General features: G+C 44.5%; 1 long non-coding RNA gene across 1 annotated transcript; it reads left to right on the top strand.

The window, feature by feature from the left end:
- The first annotated feature begins 249 nt into the window (after positions 1-249).
- Positions 250-10,292, top strand: LOC110316051. Its single transcript, XR_002380245.1, has 4 exons — positions 250-467; positions 5,858-5,984; positions 8,338-8,684; positions 9,238-10,292. It is a non-coding gene; the product is annotated as an uncharacterized LOC110316051 (long non-coding RNA).
- The last annotated feature ends 8,879 nt before the right edge of the window (positions 10,293-19,171 follow it).

Raw genomic sequence — 19,171 nt, 5'->3', positions numbered from 1 at the left:
ACATAATAATAAATTCAACTATTTATACGGATCACTGACCTAGTGTGCCTAATTACCATGAGTCATAGAGATGATTGCGTAGGATTATCTTCGAGTATTATGGTTTCTTAAATGAAGTTAAGTGAACAGGCAACCTGGGTAGTCTCAAAGGTCATTTCGGCATGACGGCATTTGAAATCAATCTCCCCTTGAGCTCCTGGGGGACTTCCCATTGGAGATGAGGGCAGACTGACCGCACACTGTGCCAACCATACTAAGAACTCACTGCCCATCAGATGCATGGTTGAGAACTTTACGCATAATGGACCCATTTAATCAGCCACCATTCTGATGAGACTTAGTTGATTTCCAATTTTAAACATGAAGAAAAAGAGTGGTCGAAGGAACGATCAAGTTCTCATAACTAGTGAAGCCTCAACTTCAGACCAACGCAGTGAGTAACAGAGACAGAAACCATGTGCTTAATGGTAAGACAGGGCTGTTTTAAGTGGGAGTGTGTGTCTGTGGGTATATATATCCACCTGTGTGTGTGTGGCTAGAGCTGGCGCCGGGCGGCTTGTTTCATTTATTGAAACAGGGTTCAGGGTTTCTCAGTAGACATAAAATTCACAAATTCTGTTAATCTGACTCAAGGATCCACCTCTCTTCTCTGCTTCCCCAGCGCTGAGATCACAAGACACAGGGCACTGCACACAATTAAAAACAAAACAAAACAAAAAACATGGGTTCTAGGGAGCTGAACTCAGGATGTCATGCTTGTGTGGCGAGCACTTCAGCAACTTCCCTGTCTGTAATAACTTACTGGCTGTGTGGCCTTGAGTTAAGTACTAACCCTCTCTGGGACATAGCATCCTCAGTAAACAAGAGACTAATAAGGGCTTCCTGGCTGTCACCAGAACTCCACTGAGTGTGCCTGGGAAGAAGCTTAGTAGATGGTGTCATTATCTTCTTTCCCCCAGAACTCTCAGGGTACAGCCGGCAGTGTTGGTTGGAACTCAGTCAGGAATCAGCCCCCGTTGATGAGAAAAACACCACCCAAAGCCACAAAAACAAAACAGTTTTCTTGCCAGAAGACAGACAGGGAGGACGGCAGTTCCGATGGCCGTGAACCTTCACCAAGTTCAGGTTCAGAGTGAAGTCTACCACGATACTATTTGTTCACACGATGCATTCTCAAACTATGATTTGACAGTAGAAGTCATTTCCTCTGGGCACTACCAAGCGAGCTACTCACTATCATCTGCATTCCTTTGGCCAAGCTTTCTTCTACAGCTCTGGATCAGACACTGCAGGCAAGGCTGAGTCCATAGCCTGCCTCTATGGATGTGACACCTGAAAGATCAAGGCCAAAAAAAGGGTTTGTTGAAAGCCTGAAGAAGGAGGCAGCAGGTCGGTACTAGAAAAGCAGAAAGCCACGAAGACAGACGAGTTTATTTCTGGCCCCAACTCAAAGCCAAGACCTTGGATGAGTCTCGTGTCCTCTAGGCAGAAGGGCTTGTTTTCTCATCTATAACACACAGGTTTCCTGGATGCTCTCCCAAGGCCTGGCTAACTCTGCCTCATGCTATTCTGGGAGAGGTGCAGGGTTGACATGATAGCTGTGATTTATCTGGGAGAGCTCTCAGAGAAAGGAATTCAGCGAGAACCTAGAGACCACAGACTAAGGCAAACTGGAATATGAGAAATCTTGGCAAAGGGCACGTGACAGAAGCAGGGTGATTCGTTTACAGGACAAAGACAAGAAGACAGCTCTGGGGTTCACATGCAAGATGCACCAAGAGCTGAAGAGAAGAGACGGTGTATGAAACCAAACTCAGCATGTCAGGGTCTTCCCTGATGCAAACGACAGTCTGGGAGGGTAATGCGGAAGCCTTTCCTCTCTAAGAAAAAGGAAGGATGAAGGGAGTGAGCAAGTCTGTAAAAACCAAGAAAGGGGGGGGTGCCTTTTATTTATTTATTTATTTATTTATTTATTTATTTATTTATTTATTTATTTAGTGTGTGGGCATGTGCTTGTGTGCATGCATATCTTTCTCTCCCTCCCCCTCCCCTCCCCTCTCTTCTCTCTCTCTCTCTCTCTCTCTCTCTCTCTCTCTCTCTCTCTCTCTCTCTCTCTCTCTCCTCATGTATGCAAGTACATATGGAGGCTGGTGGTCAATATTGAGTGCCCAATCCTTCAGTTCCCTCCCACCTTATTTTTGAGGTAGGGTGTGTCAGTTACTTTTTGCTGTGATAAAATATCATATCTAAAAGCAGTTTAGGGGAGGAAGAGGTCTATTTTTAGCACCCAGTTATGGAAAGACAGACTCCCATAGCAGAAAAGGCATTAAAAAAATGTATCGGGAAGCCACACTTTCATCTACACAAAAGGGAGTTGGGTAGGGCAATAAGCGCTCCAGAGCTGCCCTCAGGGACATACTTCCTCCAGCAAGCACATCCCCGTAGAGAGGCTTCTTCATAATCCCCCCAGACAGCACCACCATCTGGGAACCAAGTGTTCAAAGGAATGAGACTATGTGGGATATTTCTCATTCAAACCAGCAGATGAGCTGTCTCAATGGACCTGCGGCTCACTACTGACTCAGCTTGTCAGCAAGACCCAGAGATCCTCCTGTCTCTGCCTCATCAGCGCTACCACACAGGAGAACTGTAATGTTCCACCGTGCATGGCTCTTTGTGTGGGTGCTGGGAATGCAAGCTCAGGCCCTCCTGCTTACACAGCAGATACTTTACCGAATGAAACATTTTCCTAACCCAAGGGGTCACGTTTTAATCTTTGATGGGATAGCATGTCAAAAGGTATGTAGGGGGCATGCCTCGTGCCTTGTCTAGGGGGTTGGGAAACCCCATTAGTTAGACTGAAGAGGGACCGCTAAGTACATCTCAGAGTCTTGGAAAGGTATAAGAATTTCCAAAGTCCTGGCAGTCACATGCTTTCAGACGTAGACGACTCGCAACTCATTCCCATACTATCGTCAAGCCTCTCGAAGGAGCTTTCTCTGAGAACCTGGGAGCCCACAGGTGAGCCCCAGGAGAAGAAAAGAGGCTGATGTTCTAAGTTGTCGGGTCTTAGGTTGACACCCCTTGTTTGCTTCCTGTGATTTGCTGCAGTTCTAAGTGTAGCTCAGACAGACAGGCAGACAGACAGACAGACAGGAGATAGTTCATTTGGAATTTCTCCTTGGCCAAGAAATGATGACCATAAGGGACATTGTGTCCACGTGTTGCCAGAACAGTTGGGGTCAGAGCCTTGACTGGAAGCCCTAATAAGCTAGGAACAAATACTTGTCATCAATAGGTCAAAAATGACAGTGAAAAGAGGAGCTTCACTCACTATAACCACAGTTGGGAAGATGACAACTAAAAGGATGCAGTGACTACCCTCATCTGCGGTCAGGGTACTAGCATGTGGTTTACATGCTAATAGACAGCTATGGGTCTGCAGACTCAGCAATCCTGGCCCAGGGGTCAGTCTGCCATTGTTTCGACTCCTGGCCATCCTGCAAGGTGGTTTGACAAGACGTCCCCCGGTGTGACATCTCTTCCTGGCAGGCAAGTTCCTCTTCTGGCTGGCACTAGGATTTGGCCCTTCCTTTCTCCAGCATGAGATTCCTGGGGAAATTCCAGTTCCCTGGGGTCTATCACACTGTGACAACAGTGTGATAGCCAAAGCGAGGGGCACATGCCTGTAATTGTAGGACTTAGGAGATGGGGGCAGGGTACACTAAAGTTCAAGGTTGTCCTCACTACAGAGCAAGTATGAGGCCAGCCTGGGCCACATGAGACAGCCTAACAAGATAAATGTGGACTGGTTTAACCTCATTTTGATCTTTAGGATTTCCTTCTGTGAATGAAACTGTCAGACAGTTTTATGAAGAGCAGTGTTTAGATTTAGGGATGAGCAAGCAAAGCTAAGATTGTAAGACTCACTCTGGCCCCGAGTCAGCACAGCTCATTTGTTATTTGTAACATCCGTGTTTGACATGTCACTAGGAAAGCATGAATCTTGCAGGCACTTTTGGCTGTATCATTTGTGTTGGAGTTTCTCAGCTCTCTGGCACCATGGGAGAGGACAAGGAGAAGCCCCAGAGAGGGTCTCTTTCCTTCCCGTGCCCACGGTTTTGCACACTCCTATCCCTCCACAGTTCGAACAGGCACATCCTTCCATAGATCTCTTATCCTAGATATTGGTGATTCTCTGGGTCCCCTCTTTTTATTCTTTAGTATTTACTTGTACAATTCACACATACAACATAGCATTTATCAACGTGGGGCTGGTGAGATGGTTCATCACATAAAGACTCTAGTCACCAAGACTGAGTTCCATCCCAAGGCCACATAATGGAAGGAGACTTTCGGCTCCATAAAGTTGTCCTCTGAACTACACACACAAACACTCACACACACACACACACACACACACACACACACAGCTAAAGCACCTGCATTCCAACATGTATGCATACAATAAATAATGAACAATGGTTTTTGTTCTGTTTTTTGTTTTGTTAATTTTTAAGGCAAGTTCCAGGACAGCCAGGGCTATACAGAGAAACCCTGTCTCAAAAATACAAAAACAAACAAACACACACACAACAACAACAAACACTGTAGTCAATTTTAAAAACAGTCTAATAGAATTAAGTATATTCATATTGTCCTTGTTCTGGCTGGTTTTGTGTGTCAACTTGACACATGCTGGAGTTATCACAGAGAAAGGAGCTCCAGTTGAGGAAATGCCTCCATGAGATCCAGCTGTAAAGCATTTTCTCAATTAGTGATCAAGCAGGGAGGGCCCCTTGTGGGTGGTACCATCTCTGGACTGGTAGTCTTGGGTTCTATAAGAAAGCAGGCTGAGCAAGCCAGGGGAAGCAAGCAAGGAAGGAACATCCCTCCATGGCCTCTGCATCAGCTCCTGCTTCCTGACCTGCTTGAGTTCCAGTCCTGACATCCTTTGGTGATCAACAGCAGTGTGGAAAGTATAAGATGAATAAACCCTTTCCTCCCCAACTTGTTTCTTGGTCATGGTGTTTCTGCAGGAATAGAAACCCTGACTAAGATAGTCCTTCACCATCTCTCCTTTCTGCAACAGCATACAAGTCTTTTCTTTTTCCTGTTTTTCGAGACAGGGTTTCTCTGTATAGCCCTGGCTGTCCTGGAACTCACTTTTTAGACCAGGATGGCCTCGAACTCAGAAATCCGCCCGCCTCTGCCTCCCAAGTGCTGGGATTAAAGGCGTGCGCCACCATGCCTGGCTTGTATACAAGGGTTAAAGCCACGGGGTCACCTTTTGTGATTAGATTGTCTCCAGGAATTCGACTCCTCTTTGCTCCTGCACAGAGCTGTGAAAAGCTGAAGTGCAAGAGGCTCACGCTTGGCCTCAAATGCACCCCACTAATGGCTATTATTAATCGCCCACACTTGCTGACTCTGTGGATAAAAGCATGTCAGTGCCCTCAACCAAGAGCCTTGGGCCCAGCCGTGGCAAGGGCTTCCTTCCAGGGGACCTGCCCAGCTAAGGCAAGCTCCAAGCTTCAGGAGTGCACAATATAACTCAAGTTAGATGCTCTATGTCAGATGGGGGCACTAGAGGACTGTGCCTTCCAGGGTGGCTGTCACCTACCTGTGTGGCCCCTGCTTCCACCTCAGAAGAAGCAAGTTATGTAATGCCTGGCTCTTCACCTGTGAGATTCAAATAATATCCACTTTACAACGTTTCCAAAATATCATGTGCCTGTGTTAATTACTCCAGAGTCAGATGGAGAGTAGATACGTTTTGTTAAGTTCAGTTTTTAATGATTTTATTTATATTTGTGTTTATATTGTATTTATAATATGTTCTATTTATATTTTACAGGATTTGATATTTCATCATCTGTCCACCTCTTTATCATGGAATAATTCGGTCAATAAAAAGTGTATGCATTCACAACATATAGCATGAGGTTTGATCTAAGAGTGCATTGTGGAATGGCTACATCAAAGTAAGTTTCATGTCCATTACTTTACATATTTACTATTTTATGTGAAAACTGTCCTAGCAATTTGCAACAATATGTTAACTATAGTCACTGTAGGTCCTTGGAAGGCAGCCTGTTTTCTGGTCAAGCGAGACTTACTCCAAAAACCCGGTAGAAACTCTACAAGAGATGGGACGGAACAGTGAGCCATGCTCCCAGACAGACATGCTCCCAGCCTGACACCACAGAGCCACCAACTCCTTAATCCTGTAACTATCAGTCATGTCCCCAAACTCCTGGCATTCTGGCTAGACTCCACCCTCACAGTTACCTGACAGTAGCCAGGTATGCTCCTCCCCACAGCCACCCTGCAACTGCAAGATAGCCCCGCCCACTATAAAAGGGCTGCTTGGCCCCTCCTCTCTCTCTAGCTCTTACCTCTCATTCTCATCTCTAGCTCTCCTTCTCCCCCTCCCTTCCTCCTTTTCTCCACGTGGCCATGGCCAGTCTCTCTCTTTCTACCTTCTCTCTTTCTCTCTGCCTTTCTACAATAAAGACTGCCTCTCTTCATCAAGACCCCCATGCTTGAACCATAGAATGGGCTTTCCTCTAAAAGAGCCGAGTCTAATCTCCCACCGGAAGACCTTCCTGCGCTCCAGCCACGGACCAGACCAAGGACTCTCACCCACATGGGAACCACTCAGTGCCCCCTCTCCCCCCTGCCCTCTTCTCCCTTTGGCCCCGGGGCTAACAGAGCTGACCCCTGGGCCCCCAGTTCGTTCTCAGCTCTTCTGCAACATACAGCGATGTCTGGGATGTCCGAGACTGAGAACCTGTTATCTCTGGCCTCTGTGAGGCCCACAGACCTCTGACTGCTCCCTCTCCATCCCCTGAGGACTGGGGTTCCGTGGCTTTCCACAGTCAGACACCCACCCGAGGCTGTGTGGAGAGCACGAAGCAGTCTCCAGAGTCCACCTGCCCAGAACACCCAGAACTCTGGTGGGACGTGGATTCTCTCCCACCCCTTTATTTCCCCACACTGGGAGCCCTACATATGCGATATATCAGGCTCCTTGAACTTCCTGTCTAGCTGGAGGAGAAAGGAAATAGGGTCACTGTGCAGCCCTGGCTGACCTGACACTATGTAGAGCAGGCTGATTTGAGCTCAAAGAGATCCACTTGTCTCTTCCTCCAAAGTGCTGGGATGAAAGGCATGTGCCATCACACCCTGCTGCAACTGAACTCCTACCTTTTGGCCCATATCTGTCTGTCCTTGATGTGAGAAGTGCTTAAGCAGTAGGAGGCAGTGTTCACGGTTATGTCTAGATGACAGGTTTCTCATGCTCTGCAAGCTACAAGCATAACTGGGGGGTCTAAACAATAACTCCAGGTTCTCCAGCTCACACTCCCCCTTAACATGGTAAGCTGTCACTCCAGTGGGAGTATCCCACTCGCTGCCTTTGCTTATAATGGATGTATGTGGCTCTGTGGGGCTCTAGTTTCAGAGGCTGGTCTTCCCTGTCAGCCCCATCACTGGCACATGAGACACTGATGATGTCATATAGGCTTTGTCTCTGTGTGTCACACCCAACAATACTCAGGGGAATATGGCTGTCGTGTCAATGTTTCTTTGTAAAATAGCTTCGTCTTGTGCTTGAAAGTCCTTAAAACACAGGACAGGCTTGAGCAAGTCTCTCGACTCACCTTGAAGCTGCTGCAGCTGTTGCTCAGTTGGAGTTTTGATCCACACACACAAGGCCCTGGGTTCTATTCCCAGCATGGGATAAATCAAGTATGGTGGCAGAACGCTGAAATCCTGACATTAAGGAGGTAGAGGCAGGAAGAACAGAAGTTTGAGGAAATAGCAATTTCAAGGCAAGCCTGGCTCCTGTGAGACATTAGCAACAAAAGAAGGTGTTTTTTAAGGGCTATGCACTAAAATGTGTTACTGCTGGCCTCCTTCTCTCCTGAGAGAAGTGCTAACCCTAGACAGCTCTTCACAAGGCCATCAGGGAAACCTGGCCCTTGGAACCACCAGCCATGCCATGGTGGCTAAGTCTATCCCAAAACAAGAGATACATCTGGGCTAAGCAGAGACTTGCCATCATTATCCTTCCACACTTTAATCTCCCAGCCACGTTCCTTGTGTCCGTTGTTTATTGTTATATGATGATTCCTTCTAAACTCAGTAACTTAAAATAACACACATTTATTATGGGGTCAGGAATTCAGGAGTGGTGTAGCGGGGTTGGTCTAGCACAAGGTCTCTCATGAGATTATCATCAAGGGTTAGACAATCATCAGAGGTTTGTTTGGGTCTGAAGCACCTATCTTAAGATGGTCGACATGGCTTCTTATGACATGGCTTCCCACAAAGCAAACCATTCCAGGTGGGAAGGATGACCAAAGCCAACACAGATGTCATTCATCACCCAGTCTTTGAAGCCACATGCCACCGCTGCCGTCACACTCCATCACCGCCATCACAGAGGTCAGCCCTACCAGATGAAGAGCAGCATGCACGGGGCGTGGGTAAGGAAGAAGAGATGACATGAGCCACCTTGGATGTCAGCCACCACACACTCTCTACCCTCTCTCCATCTCTACCTTCCAGTCTTTCTTGAGAGGAGCCCACCTTTCTCCACGGTCAATGAAGAAAGAACTTTAAAGGTCTCAAGAATGGGAACTAAGCCCAAGTATGCATGCTTGAATGATGATAACCAGGTAAAAAAAAGGGGGGGGAGTGGTAGTGGTGGGAGATGGCTCAGTGGATAAAACACTTACCACACAAACATGAGGAGCAGGGTGTGGATCCCAACACCCACATAAAGTCAGGCAGGTATCCTGACCACCCATAACCCCAGCGTTCAGGAGGTAGACACAGGATTCCCTCCAGGAAAGCCGAATAGCTAGATTAGTTAGAATTATGAGCTCCTGGTTCAGTGAGAGACTCTGCCTCAATTTATAAGGTAGAGACCAATTGAGAAAGAAACCCAACTTCAGTTTGAGACATCCATGTGTACCTACACATGTATCTGCATGAGAAAAAAAGAGGGAGGAAGGGAGTGAGGGACAGAAGAAGGGAGAAGAGAGGGAGAGAGGGAGAAATTCACTTAGAAGGCCCAGAACCTTTAAGAAAGAAAATCAGCATGATTGTGGGAATAGACAGGAGACCCAGGTCTGCAGTGGCATTTTGTGAATAGAAATTGCATTATAACAGCAGAGCAGTGTTTTCCTCATCCCTGTCCACACTAGAGGTCAGTTTCACTTACTGTAGAAAGAGCAGCCGCCATCTTGAACGACGTCCACACCACTGGCAGGAAGAGAGTCCTGGAAGGCCCTGCACTAGCAATGAAATACACTGGCCCAGGGATGATGTATGTCCCTCCCATGCACAATCCACCAGCCATAAATTGTCACTCTGTCTCCAGCTAGCTACAGGGAGCCAAGAAGAGCAATCCTGTCATGTGCCTGGAAGGGGAGAAAGCTGGAAATAGTTGGCAAACAAGACTCATGACTCTTCAGCCTAAGAGAGCAAACTGCAGGGAGGCAAAGGAGGGAGTGGAGCTTGGGATTTAAATCCCGGGCAGGAAGGGACTTCTGCAAGGCTGTGCTAATTAATTAATAATTCATGATAACTTTGCCAGTTACTCCCTCTCCCTGGTCTTTCTCTACGGCCTCCTCACATGCCAGCCCAAAGACTAAAGATCGCTTGAGTACTCTGCCTCAATTTTGGGAATCTCCTTTACTTCCCCTCATTCTTTACCTAACACCCCACCCTCACCTCTCCATGGTGACAGTGAATTGAGGACTTGAGGAATTCATGGACTTGAGGTCACATGCCCCATCAATTTCATCTTCCAGAGAATCCCCTAATCCCCCCGGATCCTTAAAGGCAGCCCCCCAACCCACTTCACAGACATGGGCTAACCTCTAGGCCTAGCCTGACTGCTGACCCTGGTTCTTAGAAGACCCAGTTGAGCCAAGCTCCCATCATCCTGAAGACCTGCTGACCCCAAGTCGAGTCTCCCTTTTGAGTGGATGTTCAACTCCCAGGAATCTCAAGTACTTACACAAACTACTTGGCCCAGCCTTTTTTTTATCCAGGCCAAAGCATCCATCTCCCCAGAAGGCCTTCCCCAAGGGACCTGGGGGTGGCTGTGACATGGTACATTGTAACACTATCCTGTCTTGCTATAGACTCCATAAGAACATGCAATTTTGCTCATGTTCTCATATGTCCTAGCTGCTGTGGTTAGAGCATATTTTGTTATTGTCCAGGCCTCTATGTGCTCGCTCACAGACTAGTAAACGTCCATCGCCTACCATGGGGAGCCAGCACCATCTAACCCCAATCTTTCATTGTCCAGCCTCCAAGTCAGTGTGACCGAAGTCGCATAGCTAGTGACACGTGAAGGATTCAGACCCCAAATCAGTCAGACTGAAGATGTTGTGGCCTGAGCTTTAGATGGCATCAGGAGAGATGTCAAGGAAAGTTTCCTAGAGTGCCAAGGAAAGGAACCAAAGTGCATGGCTCAGGTCTCAGCATCCGGTTTTATTCACCGAGAGCTGGACAGAAAGGCTGGACGTACAAACTGTTTCAAAGAGCAAGACAAAGAATTGCAGAGCTGCATAGTCAGGCTACACCAGACCCTCAAACTCTGCGGGTAGACATCCAATTCCAATTTCCCTTGTAGGTGGGGTCCTGCTTTGAGTCTGCCCTGTGATCCTTCCCCTTGGAAGCAGCCATGGAAATAGCCGGAACAAGCCCAGTGCATTCTTGCAACAATCCCTTCAAATCGGCTGCTCTTGGGAACTTCTTGAATCTTCAGTACATCCCTGAACGGCGAACCTGGGGAAGTGGGTCCTATTCTCATTGTTTGTGGCTTATGAGAAGCCAGGACCAGGACACACATGGTTGCCAGGGGGCAGGCCAGGGCCGCAGAGAGCCAGAGGCGGAAGCCCAGCTGGGAGAACTCCTGCAGGAAGTGGGCGGGGCTTGGGGGAGAGCCTCCATCTGCAAGGAAATCCCCTCCCCTGGGTTCACTCAGAGGACAGTTCAGGTTGAAGCAAAGATGCCAGAGAGCAGGCAGCGAAGCCAGACCCAAGGGAAGGCATAAATGCCAGCGACAACACTGTGAGAGGCAAGAAGAAAGCCAGGAACCGACTGAAGGTCCCGGAGCGTGTCTGCACTCGGCCAGCTTCTCTAGTTCAGAAGAACAGAGAGGAATTTAATGGGAAGGGAATAAAGGAAAAAAAAAAAAAGCTATTCCATTCATTTTATGAGCTCATCAAAACTCTGATATCAAGACCTGTCAGGAATAGCACACACAGAGGAAGCAACACAGGGAGAAAAAAAAAAAAAAAAACGCTTACAAGGTCAATAAAACATGTGGAAAAGAAGCAGCCACGGTAGTGAGATGGGGCTTCCTCTGGGGACTAAAATTATACGGCTTGGGCTGGGGTTGTGGTTCAGTTGATACAGTGGTCGCCTAACATGCACAAAGCCCTGGGTTTGATCCCCACCATCGCGTACACCCAACATGGTAGCACACTTGAGAGGCCAACACTTGAGAGGTGGAGGCAGGATGATCACAGGTTCAAGAGCATCTTCTACTACATAGAAAGCTCAAGGCCAGCCTGGGATCCATGAGATCTTATGTCAAAAGAGGGAGGAAATGCTGGATGGCTCAGCTGGTAAGTTCTTGCTTCACAAACCTGAGGACCAGAGTTGGAACTCCAACAACTATGCAAAAGAGCAGACTGATTTAAGCACAGGGAGGGGGAGGGGAGTAGATGCAAACAGATCCATGAACTCATAACCAGCTAGCTTAGCCTAATTGGCAAGCTCCAGCTCTCAGGGAGACACCCGTGTCAAAAACCAAGATGGGGGCTGGAGAGACGGCTCAGCAGTTAAAAGTACTGGCTGTTCTTCCACAGGACCCAGTTATGATTCCCAGCACCCACATGGCAGCTCACAACAATTTCTAACTCAAGTGCCAGAAGATCTGATGCCCTCTTCTGGCCTCTGCAAGCATCAGGCGCATACACAGTGCAGAGGAATACATGTAGGCAAAACACTCGTATACATAATAAAATAATAATACAAAAGCTATTACAAGGTGGATGGTGCCTAAGGAATGACCCCGAAGGCTGGCCTCCAGCCTTCACATGTATGCACACACACATGCACACACATGACTGCACACATACACATACAGATTTATACAGCGCATCAGTAAGAAAGCAAGCCACCCAGAGCCACTATCTGAAAAACATTGGCTAAAAACCCACATCCATTTCTGTTTGTTTGTTTGTTTGTTTGTCTTACTTTTAAAACACAGGAAGGATAGCCCAGTATCTCTTGGCATAATAAAGGGTGGTAATATCTTATTTAAAATTAAAATACAATGTAAAAAAATTATAATTTATTCATTAAAATTGGTAACTCAAAAGGATATTAGTTTTGACGTTATTCCTTAATATTGCTCTGGAAATTAAGGCCAATGCAATAAAAGAAAACACTAAATGATCAAGATATATATTTTTTAAACATGACATAACAAAAAGAAACAAAATTGTCAGTCAGATCTTAATTATCAATGCTGTATATTAAAACTCCACTGTAACTTCTAGAAACAAAACAGTCATTAAGGAGATCTTTTAAACTCACTAAGAATAGAATAAACATGAATTGAAACAGGATAAAATGTTAACAATCTAAAGTTTGAAACAATGATGAAGATGTGGGTATCTCACTATTGATGGTATCTTAGAGGAAAAGCAGTCATTTTGTTAGAACAAAGATACTTCCAGCACATTTCCAAGGGTCTTAGATCTGTGTTTGGGACTAAAGAACTGTAAATACACATTCAATCTTGTTATGCCACAGTATTGTGTATTTGTACAGCCAATGTAAGCAGTGTGGCAATACTTTAAAATCATACATATGCATCTTTTTAATCTATTAATTTCTCTTTTAGATACTAAATTATGTAACAAATGTATGCAACGTGCACTATATTATCCTATGATAACCTTGGATCTGTGTTTTATACGTTGTGTGTGTACAATGTTATTTCTGTCTACTGTTTCTACATTTTAAAAAACAGAGATGATCTAAACAACCATCAGTAAGCAATCTCCATTCAGTGGTACACCATGCATCTGTGAAGAGGGATAAGGAGGGAAGATTTGTATGCTGAAAGGGAGTGTGTACCAGCAATATAAACTTTAGTAAAGAAGATTGTACACCTGGATATGGTGGCATGCTCCTATATTTCCAAATTTTTGGGAAACTGAAGCAAGAGAATCATTTAAATGCAGAGGTTCAAGGTTAGCCTGTGCAACAGTCATTTATACACAAAATCTCTATGGGTTAATATACAAGAAATTAGTAATATTTACTGTATTTGTGATACTCTAATTTGAGTTTTCAGCCAAGTGAATGTATTACCTATTAATAAATACATTTGATTTTATTTTAGGAAATAAGATCTACAGCAATGCCCCCGCCCCAAGACAGGGTTTCTCTGTGTAGTCTTTAGCTGTCATGGAACTTACTCTGTAGACCAGGTTGGCCTTGAATGCACACAAATCTGCTTCTCTTCCTCTCAAGTGCTAGGATTAAAGTAAAGACATATGCCACCACCGCCTGCTACAGCAATGCTTTTTTAAAAGATGAGATCCCCTTTGCTTTGCCAGATAGAAATAATTTAGTTCAGAACTATTGTAGCTGACATGGACATCTGTAATTCCAGCACTCAGGGAGCTGAGGCAGGAAAATCACAAGTTTGAAGTGAGCCTGTACAGAAAGTCCCTGTATCAAAAAGAAGCCAACCATAAACTAAGCATGGTGGTACATGCTTGTAATCCCAACACTGAGTAGGTAGACACAAAAGGATCAGGAGTAAAGACCACTCTCAGCCACAAAGTCCAAGGCCAGCCTGGGCTACAGGAAACCCGACTCCAAAATAAATAAATAAACAAACAAATAAAATATAGATTTAAAGTATTAATAATAAACTATTAAATGACAACACTGGCAAGAGTACTTGATAAATATGTAAATCAGTAACTTAATATGTGGCTAAATAAACATAAAAAGAACTATGAAATTATTCAACCCAATTTGGTAAAATAGCTCTTTGACAAAGATATTATATTGTCACTAGCACCACATATCCAAATAAGTTCTATATTTTTTTAAAAAACATTGCATGTGTGTGTGTGTGTGTGTGTGTCTAAGTGTGCAAGTGTGAGCACCTGTGATTGTGTATACAGCGGCCAGAGTGAAATCCCAGTGTCTTCCTCTGTCACTCTTTACTGCATTGTTTGAAGCAGGATCTCTCACTGAACATGGAAGCCCTGATCCTAGCTAGGGTTATTGGCCTAAGCTCTCAGAAACCACATTTCTCCTTAGTGTCTCCTGCCTTCAGTGTTGGGATAGCAAGCATGCGTGGCCATTCCTAGGCTTTATTGGGATGTTGGGAATTTGAACTCAAGCCTTCATATTTGCAAAACAAGTACCCTTACCCACTGGGCCATCTCTCCATCTCTGGTGTTCAATTTTTTAAATATACAAAATTAAACTCAGCAATAGTAGGTAAAATCTGTGAGTAATTAAATTCCGCATACTGGTGGATTTTCTGTTTTGAATTATAAATCAACCTCTCATTCCTGGAATAAGCTCCATTTGGTCGTAATTTGTGTTCCTTTTCAGACACTATTGGTTCCAATTTACTGGTATTTATTTTAAGAGCACATGAGGATGTTGGTCTTCATTTTTCTTGTAACATCCTTAGCTGTGGGGTCGGGATAAAGCAGACCACTTAGAATAAATCAAGTGAAGGCCCTTCTACATTGTTTTAGGTAAGTTTGTGGGTTGGTAGCATTCCATTCTAGTACATCATAGACCACTCATTGAGCAGGAACTGTTCACAGTGTTTTCTTTTATAAATACCTATAGGGTCTGTTATGATGGCCCTTTTTTGCACTTCTAAAGCACCCCCTCCTTTCCTGCCAATGTTATCAGCCTTTTATCAGTTTTGTTTAATTCTGCTATTTTTTCTGTGTTATAATTTATTGTTTTCCACTCTTTCTTTTTTAGATGTATTTATTTATGTGGATGATTATTTATCCCTGTGCATGCCTATGTACCACACACATGCTTCTTGCCCACAGAAGCCAGAAAGGGCATTGGACTCCCTGACACTAGAGTGACAAATGGTTATGAGCCACCATGTGGGGGTTGAAAACCTGGGTCTGTAAGAGCAGTAAGGGCTCTTAACCCCCAAGCCACCTTCTGTGCATTTCATTGTTGGTGACGATTTCCCATTTCATTTCCAACTTAATCCATCGGCAAGTCCATGTAATTACAACTACCAAGTTAACTGAGACATACTTATTAATGTGTTCTATTTGGAGACTGTTACACATGAGCTTGCAAAGAATGTGTGTTCTGCTGTAGCTGAGCACTGGTGTTCCATAACTGTTAAATAGGTCAGTCAGCGATAGTGCTTAATCCTTTGTTTGGATTTGTTTGTTTGTTTGTTTGTTTGTTTGGTTGGTTGGTTGGTTGGTTTTATTTGGGGGTGGTTTTGGTTTTGTTTGGTCTTTTGAGACAGGTTCTCATTTTGTCTTGGCTGGCCTAGAACTCAGTGGTAGTCCAGGCTGGCTTTTAACTCCTAGACATCATCTGCCTTGACCTCATTAGCTGGGATTAAAGGCATTCGCCACCACACCCAGCCCTTTGTTTTATTTTTGGAGCCCAGGCTGGCCTCTAGTTCGGTTCCTTGCTGAGGATGACCTTGCTTCTGGTCTTCCTGCCTCCACCTGCCAAATTGCTGGGCTGCCATGCTGGGTTTCTACAATGGTAAGTATCAAACCAAGGACCTCCAGGTTTGCTGGCTCTTCCAGCTGAGTGCCCGCCCAGCCTAGGTTCTTAATTCTTCTGGCCCTGTGCTTGCTCTACCCGTTCCTAAAAAGGAATGGTAGATCTCCAACTATATTTGTAGTTTGTCCATTTCTGCTTTTGCTTTTCAGCCATCTCCCTAGCTCTTTTGTCAGCTTTTGACAAATGTGTTTTGAAGCTCTGTTGGGTGTACGCATTTAAAGTCGTCATTAAGCAATCTGTTCAGTAGTGAGCTAAGTCCCTCATAGCCTCTGTAGTTTTTCTTGGCTTGAAATCTATTTTGCTTTGTATTAATATAGCCTTTCCACTTTTCTAATATAATTTAGTGTTTACAAGGTGTATCTTTTTATTTTATTTTATTTTTTTAATTTTAACCCATCTGGGTCTTTAAGTTTAATGTGAGCTTCCTCTTGTAAATGACACAAAGTTGGTTCTCTGAGGTTTTTTGTTTTGTTTTGCTAATTCACTTTTAAAGTCAACATACAAAGGAATAGGCTTCACTATGACAATTTTGTATGTGTGTGTCATTGTACTTGGTCTATTTGTACCTCTTCCCTACTGCCCTCCCTATACCTCTCCCCCACATTACCTCCTCTCCCTCCCTCCCTCCCCATAAACAGTCTTCTTGTCTGGTTCATATCTCATGTATTCCATTAATGCTTTCCCCTCCCCTTCTTAAAATCTTTTCTTCCCTTCTTGTCTTATCCTTTCTGCTTCCATATCCTACATAGCTAACTACAAGTCCTATATCTCTCTGTCTTTCTGTCTTTCTGTCTTTCTGTCTTTCTGTCTTTCTGTCTTTCTGTCTTTCTGTCTTTCTGTCTTTCTGTCTGTCTGTCTCTCTCTCTCTCTCTCTCTCTCTCTCTCTCTCTCTCTGCTACTGCTCCAGGGACATGTTCCCAGCCATGAAATGGACTAAACCTCTGAAACTGTAACCAAGACCCCAGTTGAATGCTTTTTCTTTTTTGAGTAGCCTTGGTCTTGGCATCTTTTCACAGAAATGGAAAAATGATGAAGACATGCAGCAATAAACATGGATATGCAAGTATTCAAGGATGACCTTGAACTTCTGATCTTTCTGCCACCACCTCCCGGGTGCTGGGATTCCAGCCAGGTTTCTGTGATGCTGGGGATTGAACCTGGGGCCCTATGCATGCTAGGCAAGCACTCTTCCAATTGAGCTACTGTCTCACCTGCATCCTTAGAGAATATTCTTTCTGGGTAGACAATTCTAAGTTGCCAGGTTTTTCTGTTAGCCCTTTAAAGATGTTAAAAGCAAAAAACAAAGACTTGTTCTATGGTCCCTCTTATCTTTGTCCCCTGTACATAATGTGTATTTTGTTTGGCTGAGTTTCACATTTTTTTCCTGTGTCATTGAGTTCTAGTAGTTTAGTTGTGCTGTTCCTTAGAATGGTTTACTTTATGTCTTTTTTTTAATCTCACTTGGGGGTTGTTGAACTCTCTGAGTCTGTGGAATTGAATTTTAATCAGATATAGAAAATTCTCTACCGTGATTTCTTCTGTGCCCTCCTTTGGGGTTCCAATTATACATACATTATGCCAATTATACATACATTATGCCCTTGTTAATGCCCTATAGGTGACAGAGGTGGTGGACAATCTCTCTCTCTCTTTTTTCTTACCTCTGTAGTTCAATTTGAGTGGCGTCTACTGCTTTATTTTCAAGTTCTACAATGTCTGGTCTGTTAGTGATGCCCATCCAGGGAATTTGCTCTCCTCCACATTCTTCATGACCTGTTATCTTGGTATTTCCATGACTCTATCTTTATGTTTCTCACCACTTCCTTGTTAAGTTCATTATCATTTAAATCCTCAGGTATTCCTTCCTGCTAGTCATGTATTTTTAATATCTATGTCTGTTTCTATTGCTAGTTTTTTCTCTGATTATGAATTACACTCTTGCTTCTTCTTGTGAGTAGTAATTTTTTTCCTTTTATTGAAACTGCTTTTTTGTCTCACATACTATATCCTGATTGTGGTTTTTCCTTTCTCTACTCCTCTCAGTTCTTCCCCGCCTCCCCTCCTATTCAGATCCACTTCCTTTCTGCCTCTCCTTAGCAAACAAACAGGCTTCTACAGGATAATCATAAAATAAAATAATAAGATAAAAAAAAAAACTAGCACTTGAAAATTGAACAGGACAAACAAGCAAAATGAAAAGAGCCCAAGAGAAGGCACAAAAAACAGAGACCCACTTGTTCATACACTCTGGAATCCCATAAAGACACTAAACTGGAAGCCATAGTGTATACACAAAGAACCTGCTGTAGACCTGTGCAGGCCCTGTGCATTGCTGCTTCAGTCTGTGTGAGTCCCTATGAGTTTTGATCCTCTTGATTTAGAAGACCTTGTTCCCTTAATGTCCTCCATGCCCCAGAATCTTATACTCTTTCTGCCTCCACTTCTGAAGGGTTCCCTGAGCCCTCAGGGGAGGGATTTGATGGAAACATCCCATTTATGGATGAGCTTTCTAAGATCTCTCACTCTCTGCACACTGTCTGGCTGGGTCTCTGTGTTTGGTCCCATCTGTTGCAGGAGGAAGCTTCTGCGTGGTTTGCATGACTAAGCAAGCTGTGAGTGTAACAGAATGTCATTAGGAGTCTTTTTTTTTTTTTAAGCAGTACTATTTGGTTTTACCCTCCATCCCTGGGCTATCTCAGGCTCTTGGTTACCCAAGCAGTGTTGCATCTCCTAGAGTGAACCTTACGCCACATCAGTTATTGGTTGGTTGTTCCCACAAGCTTTGTGCCACCATGGCCCTAGCAATCTTGAAGGCAGAACACCATTATAGATCAAAGGGTTTGTGGCTGGGTTGATGGTCCTGTTTCTTTTTTGGTAGCATGCAAAGTGCCTTTCTATACCAAGGATGTTGAGCGTAGGGATGAAGACTCTATGTAGACGCCAGCTGAGCCTCTCCATGTTCAGTGAGTTGTGTACCTGTTGTCTTCAGCTGTCAGTTTGTGGAGAGCAACTTAGAGTCTTGGCAATAGCCTGGGTTTCTGGGAGATTCCCGCTGGACCTCATACACTAAGAACTCGATTATATGTAAGCCAGTCCTGATACAGGAAGCTTCGTTTGGTGATGAGAAATGTCCAGATGGGGCTCTGTCTCTCCCATTATTTGGTAACTTCATTCAGATAAGCATATATTTTAGAAAGCTCCGAACAGTAAGTTTTAAATGCTGGGGCTTGTGAAGATTGTGTTGTTACGTAGTTCTGACTGCTGCTTTCCAATGTCAACAGCTTCAGATCTACAACAGAAAAGGGACATTGGCAAG

The sequence above is a fragment of the Mus pahari genome, chromosome 1, assembly GCF_900095145.1.
Source record: "Mus pahari chromosome 1, PAHARI_EIJ_v1.1, whole genome shotgun sequence".
Classification (NCBI taxonomy): Eukaryota; Metazoa; Chordata; class Mammalia; order Rodentia; family Muridae; genus Mus; species Mus pahari.
Note: the sequence above shows the minus strand (reverse complement) of the source record. Positions and strands in the feature narration are given on the sequence as shown.